We start from the raw sequence: 7725 nt of genomic DNA, 5'->3' as shown, positions 1-7725 counted from the left end.
ATGTCCTCCCCCCACACCGGGCGACTGACTGTGCCATTGAAATCCAGCCTAGAGACAAGCTTCCAAAGCCCAAAATGTACTATATGACACCCAGAGTGATGAAAGAACTGAGAGTACATTGACAAGAACTTACCCAAGGGGTTCATCCAGCCAGCCAAATCACACGTGGCTGCCCCTGTGCTTTTTAAGGAAAAGAAAGATGGATCAATAAGTTGCAAGTCATGTAGCCATGGGAGCAGTACTTTTACAAAGAAACCAAAAAAGGAGACCTACAACCTTGTGCCTACACTTCTAGAAAACTGACAGACACTGAGAGGCAGTGGGCTATGTGGGAGAAGGAGGCTGTCGCAGTGAGGTGGGCGTTGCTAACTTGGTGCCACATCCTTGAAGGGAGGAAAGGGCCTTCTTAAAAACCTTGCATTTAGTTTGATGGCAGTTTTGGTGGCCAGGGATGAAAAAAGACAATGAAAGCTATGTAAAGAGCTGTGCCACTTGTGCAGCCATGAAGAAACGTCCTGAGATCATTAAGCAAATACATGATTGTTCAGTGAATTTGGCTTTCTCTATTGACTTTGCTTGTCAGAAACCACCTACAAGGTCGCAAATGGTGATCATGTGACACTGGAATGCTGCAACCATTGTAAAAACATGCAGATTCCTAAATGCCACAATTTTAAGCATAACTATGAGTTGAACATGCAATGTCTGGCTGTAAAATCACTTTCTTCAGCTCTGTCATAACTTTGAATGGTTGCTAAATGAATGGTCATAAGTCGAGGACTATCTGTAAATTCATGGGGGCACAGTGGTGGTGAAAAAAACTAAGCATCAGCAAGGTAATGGAAAGTGATGCTCTCTCTTCAGTATGATACTATGGATGGACTGTGACATTTCTTGCTTGGCAAATCTAATCTGCAGGCAGTAGGTCTGTGACAAGCCATCTCACTTCAAGAGATTATAATTGCATGCCTTTATACCTCCCAGTTATACAACTCTAAGTACACTTCCAAAAAGCCAGAACTCTGGACCCAATTATCTGATACAAACTTTGCTTTGCTTTCAGTAATATAAGGTGAATGCAGAATAAATCAATTTTCATTTTGACACATAATTAAAAGAATTTAAAAAACATCTACTGATAACTATCACAATATTACTTGTACTATCTAAAGCAGAGTTCTTCCTTGGCATCTGTTATGGATTTTACAATAAAAAATGAAAACAAATTATTGTTAAGGCAGGATTCTCTGTAATCAATATAGTTCATAACATGGCCAGTGAATATCTTCCAGACTGAAATGCTGACTATGTTAAAAACTCTGGATACAATAAAAAACCAGCAACAACATTCTTTGAAGGAATTCATACATATTCTTCTGTAAGTCACCCAGAGACACCATGAGTGAATTGGGTGGCTATGTAAATTTTCTTTAAAAATAAATAAATATACAAGGAAGAAAGGCAGTGATTCTCAAAAAACCTAAGATGGGCTCCAAAGTGTCTCGAAAATGTTGGAAATCCAGTCTTTGGTCAAGGGTATTACAAATTTTAAAAAATGTTTTATCATACTTTTTCACTTGTAATATATGTACAATATATAATCACATAATTATGTCCACTGTAATCACAGAATTAGTCTTTAAGTGCTGTATAGTAGTACTTTAATTTAATTGGATTTTTTAATTTTTGCTAGTCAGTTAACTAAGGTATGTAGGAAGCTCATCACAATAATAATGGGGGACTTTAATTACCCTGACATCAACTGGGAGACAAAACTCTGTACCAAATGGAAGATCAAACAGATTCCTGACAAACATAGCAGACAACTTTTGTCTTCTAAAAAGTAGAGAACTAGAGGAACAGCCATATTGGACTTAATTCTCACTAACAGAGATGAAATCATAGAAGTTGTTGAAACCACAAGAACCTTGGGGGGGGAAGTGATCATGGAATATTGGAATTCAACATTATGCAAGCACAAGCAATACAACATAGTCAAACTAGAGTCTTGGACTTTAAGAGAGCTAATTTCAATAAACTTAGAGAGAGTTTGGGAAGGATTCCATGCATGAGAATCCTCAAGGGGAAAACAACTCAAGTAGCTTGGGAAATTTTGAAAAGTGAGATTATAAAAGCCCAGTCTAACACAATACCAATGAAGAAGAAAAATAACATCTCTCAAAAGAAAGCAGGATGGCTGCATAAAGAACTGTCTGATAAATTGAAAGATAAAAAGGACAAGTAAAAAAAAGTGGAAAGAGGGTCACATAACTAAGGCAGAATATCAGCAAATAGCCCGAGCCTGCAAAGATGAAGTGAGAAAAGCTAAGGCTCAAAATGAACTAAGGCTTGCAACAAAAGTCAAAAATAACAAAAAAAGCTTCTTTCAATATGTAAAAAATAAGAAAAAGGGTAAGGAAATGATTGGTGCATTAGTGGCCATGTAGTGCTTTATCTTCCCATGCCTCTATTCTGTTCTTCATTTGGTCTTTCTTGTAGGCCAGTTTGGTCTCTCCAGTAGTCAGTAAGCCTTCCTGAATTTCAGTGCATCTTCATCATTGTCCTTCAGATATTCTTCCAAAGCCATTTTTTATTCTTCAACCATCTGATGTACTTGCAGCATTCCATGTCCACCTATTTGCCTTGGTAGATAGAGTCTGTCAATGTCACTGCGTGGATGAAGGGCATGATTGTCATTATTTTTCTGGTCTTCCTATCCATTGCTTTTAGTTCTCCTTGAGTCCAGGCCGCTATACCAGCTGTGTGTCTAATGACTGGAATTGCCCAGGTGTTGATTGCCTTCACGATATTTCCTTCATTGAGTTTGGACTTTAAGACAGGGGTCCTCAAACTGCGGCCCGCGGAGCGCATTTACCCGGCCCGCCGGGTGTTTTTGTCTCAGGACATCCGTATGGCCAGATCCGTATGGCCAGCCCCAACCTCCGCAAGTGAAAGCAAGGGAGATTGCAATTGGCTCCTGCGATCTCCCTGCGGCCCAGCTTTCTCTTGCAGAAGGCAGGCTGAAACGGAGCAAGGAATGCGAATCGCTCGATCTCGCGCTCCTGCGATCTCCTCTGCTCGGGTTCAGCTTCACTTGCTACAAGAGAAAGCAGGCTGAAACAAAGCAAGGGAGATTCCCTCGCTCCGTTTCAGCCTGCTTTGTCTTGTAGCAAAAGAAACTGAAACCGAGCAGAGGAGATCGCAGGAGCGCGAGATCGGGCGATTCGCATTCCTTGCTCCGTTTCAGCCTGCCTTCTGCAAGAGAAAGCCGGGCCGCAGGGCTGCCTCCGTAGGTACTGCTCTAACGCGGAGAGGGAAGGACAAAGAGGGAGGGAAGGAGGAAAGAAGGAAGGGACAATGGGAGAGGGAGGGAGGGAGAGGGAGAAAGAGAAAAATAGAGAGAGAGAAGGAAAAAGAAAGAGGGAGGGAAACAGAGGAAGAGGGAGAAATAGAGGGAAAGAGAAAAATAGAGAGGGAGAGAAAGTGGGAGAGAGAGAAGGAGAAAGAAAGGGAGGGAAATAGAGGGAGAGAGAGAAAGAGGGAGAGGGAAAGAGGCAGAGAAAGAAAGGGAGAGAGAAGGAGAAAGAAAGAGGGAGGGAAAGAGAAAAATAGAGAGGGAGAAGGAGAAAGAAAGGGAGGGAAACGGAGAGAAAGAGGGAGAAAGAGAGGGAAAGAGAAAAATAGAGAGGGAGAGAAAGGGAGAGAGAGGAGAAAGAAAGGGAGGGAAATAGAGGGAGAAAGAGGGAGAGGGAAAGAGGGAGAGAAAGAAAGGGAGAGAGACAAGGAGAAAGAAAGAGGGAGGGAAATAGAGGAAGAGGGAGAAATAGAGGGAAAGAGAAAAATAGAGAGGGAGAAGGAGAAAGAAAGGGAGGGAAACGGAGAGAGAGAAAGAGGGAGAAATAGAGGGAAAGAGAAAAATAGGGAAAGAAGGAAAGGGAGAGAGAGAAAGGAGAGGAGAAAGAAAGGGAGGGGGAGAGAGGGAGAGAAAGAGAAGGAGAGAGAGAAATTAAATTAGTAACATGATTGTTAAGTGAATCTGGTTTCCCCACTAACTTTGCTTGTCAGAAGGTTGCAAAAGGCAATCACATGACCCTGGAACAATGTGACCATCATAAATATGAATCGATTGCCAAGCATCTGAATGTAAATCACATGACCCTGGGGATGCTGCAACGGTCATAAATGTGAAAAATGGTCATAAGTCACTTTTTTCAGTGTCGTAACTTTGAACGGTCACTAAGTGAATCATTGTAAGTTGAGGACTACCTGTACTTTATCATTTTTTTCCTTTTTTAGGGGGGGTGTCAAGTTTTTGACACGTTGCTGGGTGACTGGTGGTACTCGGACATTGCCTTGTCCTAAAAGTGGTACAATGGATGAAAAGGTTGAAAAGCCCTGTTTTAGTATACTGGTGCTATTTGGTTCAGAATATTTTTTTTCTTGTTTTCCTGCTCTAAAAACTGGGTGCGTCTTATGGTCAGGTGCATCTACTTCCACAGATTACAGCTTTTCTGCTTTCAAAAAACAAAGAAGTACCAGAGCTCAATGATGCAGAATGGAAATGGCACCTTGCCTTTCTAACAGATGTAACAGAGCTACTCAACAGTTTCAATGTGCAACTTCAAGGAAAAGGGAAGCTCATCTGTGATATGCAATCACATGCCAAACCATTTGAAGTAAAATTAGGCCTCCTCATCAAACAAGTGAAGGAGGAAAACTTCTGCCATCTCCCCACAACTCAAAATCTGTTAGCGGAAAAACCATTGGTTGCATTCCCAAACAAAACATGTGTGGATTCACTGGAAAAATTGCAAAAGGAGTTCCAATTTAGATTTAAAGAGCTTCATCTCCATGAACAGGACATACAGCTTTTCCATAACCCATTTTCTATTGACATTGAAAATGTGGATACAATTTACCAAATGGAACTGGCTGAACTGCAGAATTGTGACTCTCTGAAAGACGCATTCAAGTCAAGCAGCCTTCATAGTTTCTATGCATCTCTCCCCTCTGAGACATATCCTCATCTCAGGAACCATGCACTTAAAATGGCAACCATCTTTGGCAGCACTTATGTCTGTGAACAGACTTTTTCCAGAATGAAACATCTGAAATCTCCAACCAGATCTAGACTAACGGATGAACACTTGCATCACTTGTTACGACTAGCAGTGACAAATATGGAACCGGACATTGACCATCTCATTAGCCAAAAGCAGCCCCATAGTTCCCATTGAAATACTGGAAAGTTTGTTGATTTAACTTTACTTGTTCTTCATTTTAAATATTGTATTTATTCCCGTTTTGTTTCTTTACTTCAAAATAAGATATATGCAGTGTGCATAGGTATTTGTTCATAGTTTTTTTTAAACTATAGTCCGGCCCCCCAACGGTCTGAAAGATCGTGAACTGGCCCCGTTTAAAAAGTTTGAGGACCCCTGCTTTAAGATCTTCTTCACTCTCTTGATGTATTCACCTCTAATCTTTTTCTTGACTTCAGTGTGCTTGATGTTGTCAGCTTGAAGGATACCCAAGTATTTGTAGTAATCTTCCTCATCCAGACTCGTGGGGCATCTTTATTCCTTCAGTTTTCACTATTTTTCCTTGTTTGAGAGTAAGTGTGGCACAGTGTCCAAGCCAAACTCCATTGCTATATCTTGGCTATACATATGGACAGTGTTCAGCAGCGATTCTATTTCAGATGATGTTTTTCCATACAGCTTCTGATCATCCATGTAAAGGAGGTGGGATATTCTGGCAGATGTTTTTGATGTTTGATAGCCATGTCTTGAGTTATTCAGTATTGTTGACAGAGGAAACAGTGCAATAATGAATAGTAGTGGTGATAATGAATATTGAAATATTGAATATTGAATATTGAAATATTCCTCTCTTGATATTAACCTCTCCCAGTCTTTCACCAATGACCTGCAACTGTGTCTTCCCTTGTGCCATCAATGTTTGCACAAATTTTCTGATGTTTCTACTGACTCCTGTTATTTCTAGGCACTTGATTATCCAGTCATGTGGCAGAGAGTCAAATGCCTTTTTGTAGTCAATCCATGCCACATTCAGGTTGCTCTTCCTTTTCTTGCAGTTTTCCAAGATCATTTTGTCTATTAGAAGTTGATCTTTTGTTCCTCTGCTATTGGGGTAGTTTCCTTTCTGCTTGGGTGGAAAGAGATTGTTTTCAACTAGATGCTGTTGTACTGCATCAGCTACCACACCAGTTAGCAATTTGAAAATTGCTGGTAAGCAGATAATTGGCCTGTAATTGCCTGGTGTTGCCCCTTCTGCTGGATTTTTCATTATTAAGTAGGTTTTCCCAGTTGTTAGCCACTTTTCAATTTCTCCTCCTTGTAGTATATTGTTGAACTGCTTGGCAATGAGTGAGTATATAACAGTTAGATGTTTCAACCAAAACCCATGCAGTTCATCTTCACCTGGTGCTGACCAATTTTTGATCTTCCTTGCTCTTTTTTCTACCATTTTTGTTGTTATTACTAGTTCTTTCAACTTCTGTTTTATTTACATCCACCTCTTTTAACCAAGCCACATCCTTGTTGTGTTTCTTTGGATTATCCCATATTTGCTTCCAGAACTGCACTGTTTCTTCCTTGTCAGGTACTGACTGATTCATTGCAGTTTCTCCATTGATGGATTGGTAGAAACATTTCTGATTGGATTGAAATTGCAGGTTCTGCCTATAATCTGCAATTCCAGCGTCGTATCTACTGATTTTCCTGGCTATAGCTGTTATTTGCTGCTTTATTATTTCCAGTGCTTCCTTGTTTCTAAGTGGTATTTCTTGATTAGATATTCTTTGGTCTTCTTGTTCTTCAGCTTTTTTCTTTCATCTGTTCTAGCTTGCTTGCATGTGATCTTAACTTGCTGATCTTATTTTCCAGTCTAACCTTCCATTTTTGTGGTGCACTGTTTGTTTTTCTTCTTTGTTGATTTTGCATCCCAGGTATTCAGTTATAACTGCAGTTGGTTTGTTTCTTGCAGTGAATTGGTGCTTATGCTTCATATTGCAGTATTTGCATCTTTTAATGCTTGTGCTAGCTGTTTCTTTGGAACAAGCTTCAATGCAGGCAGCCTTATTCTGTTGCTTTTGTGCTGTTCTAGATGCCCAGTTATTCTTTGTTTCAATTCTTTTATTTCTTTGAGTCCTGGGTCCTGTAACCCATTTTTCACCAAATATCCAGGAATTCCAATAACTAGTGTGGACCTTAACCCGGGTGACATCCGAGCTGGTATGGTATTCTGAAATTTATCTCTCACCTTATTATTATTTATTATTATTATTATTATTATTATTATTATTATTAATTTATTTAATAACTTTATATTATACAGTTTATGGAAGTTTTTAAGAAGAGACTGGACAGCCATTTGTCTGAAATGGTATAGGGTTTCCTGCCTGAGCAAAGGGTTGGACTAGATCAGGGCTTTTCAACCTTTTCACCCATTGTACCACTTTTAGGATATGGCAACATCCAAGCACCACCAGTCGCCTAGCAAGGTGTCAAAAACTTGATGACCAAAAAAAAAAACCCCCGGAAAAAAGTGATGAAGTACAGGTAGTCCTCGACTTACTATAGTTTGCTTAGTGACTGTTCAAAGTTACAATGGCACTGAAAAAAGTGGCCCCCAAGCCACAGCCGAGCAAGACAACTGCCTGCCTGTCCAGCGGCGCTCTTCCTCCTGTCCAAGGTTTTCACT

This window comes from Vipera berus (assembly GCF_964194415.1).
Source record: "Vipera berus genome assembly, chromosome: 6".
In the NCBI taxonomy this organism is placed as follows: domain Eukaryota; kingdom Metazoa; phylum Chordata; class Lepidosauria; order Squamata; family Viperidae; genus Vipera; species Vipera berus.
The sequence above is the reverse complement of the archived record's forward strand: the minus strand, read 5'-3'. Positions refer to the sequence as shown.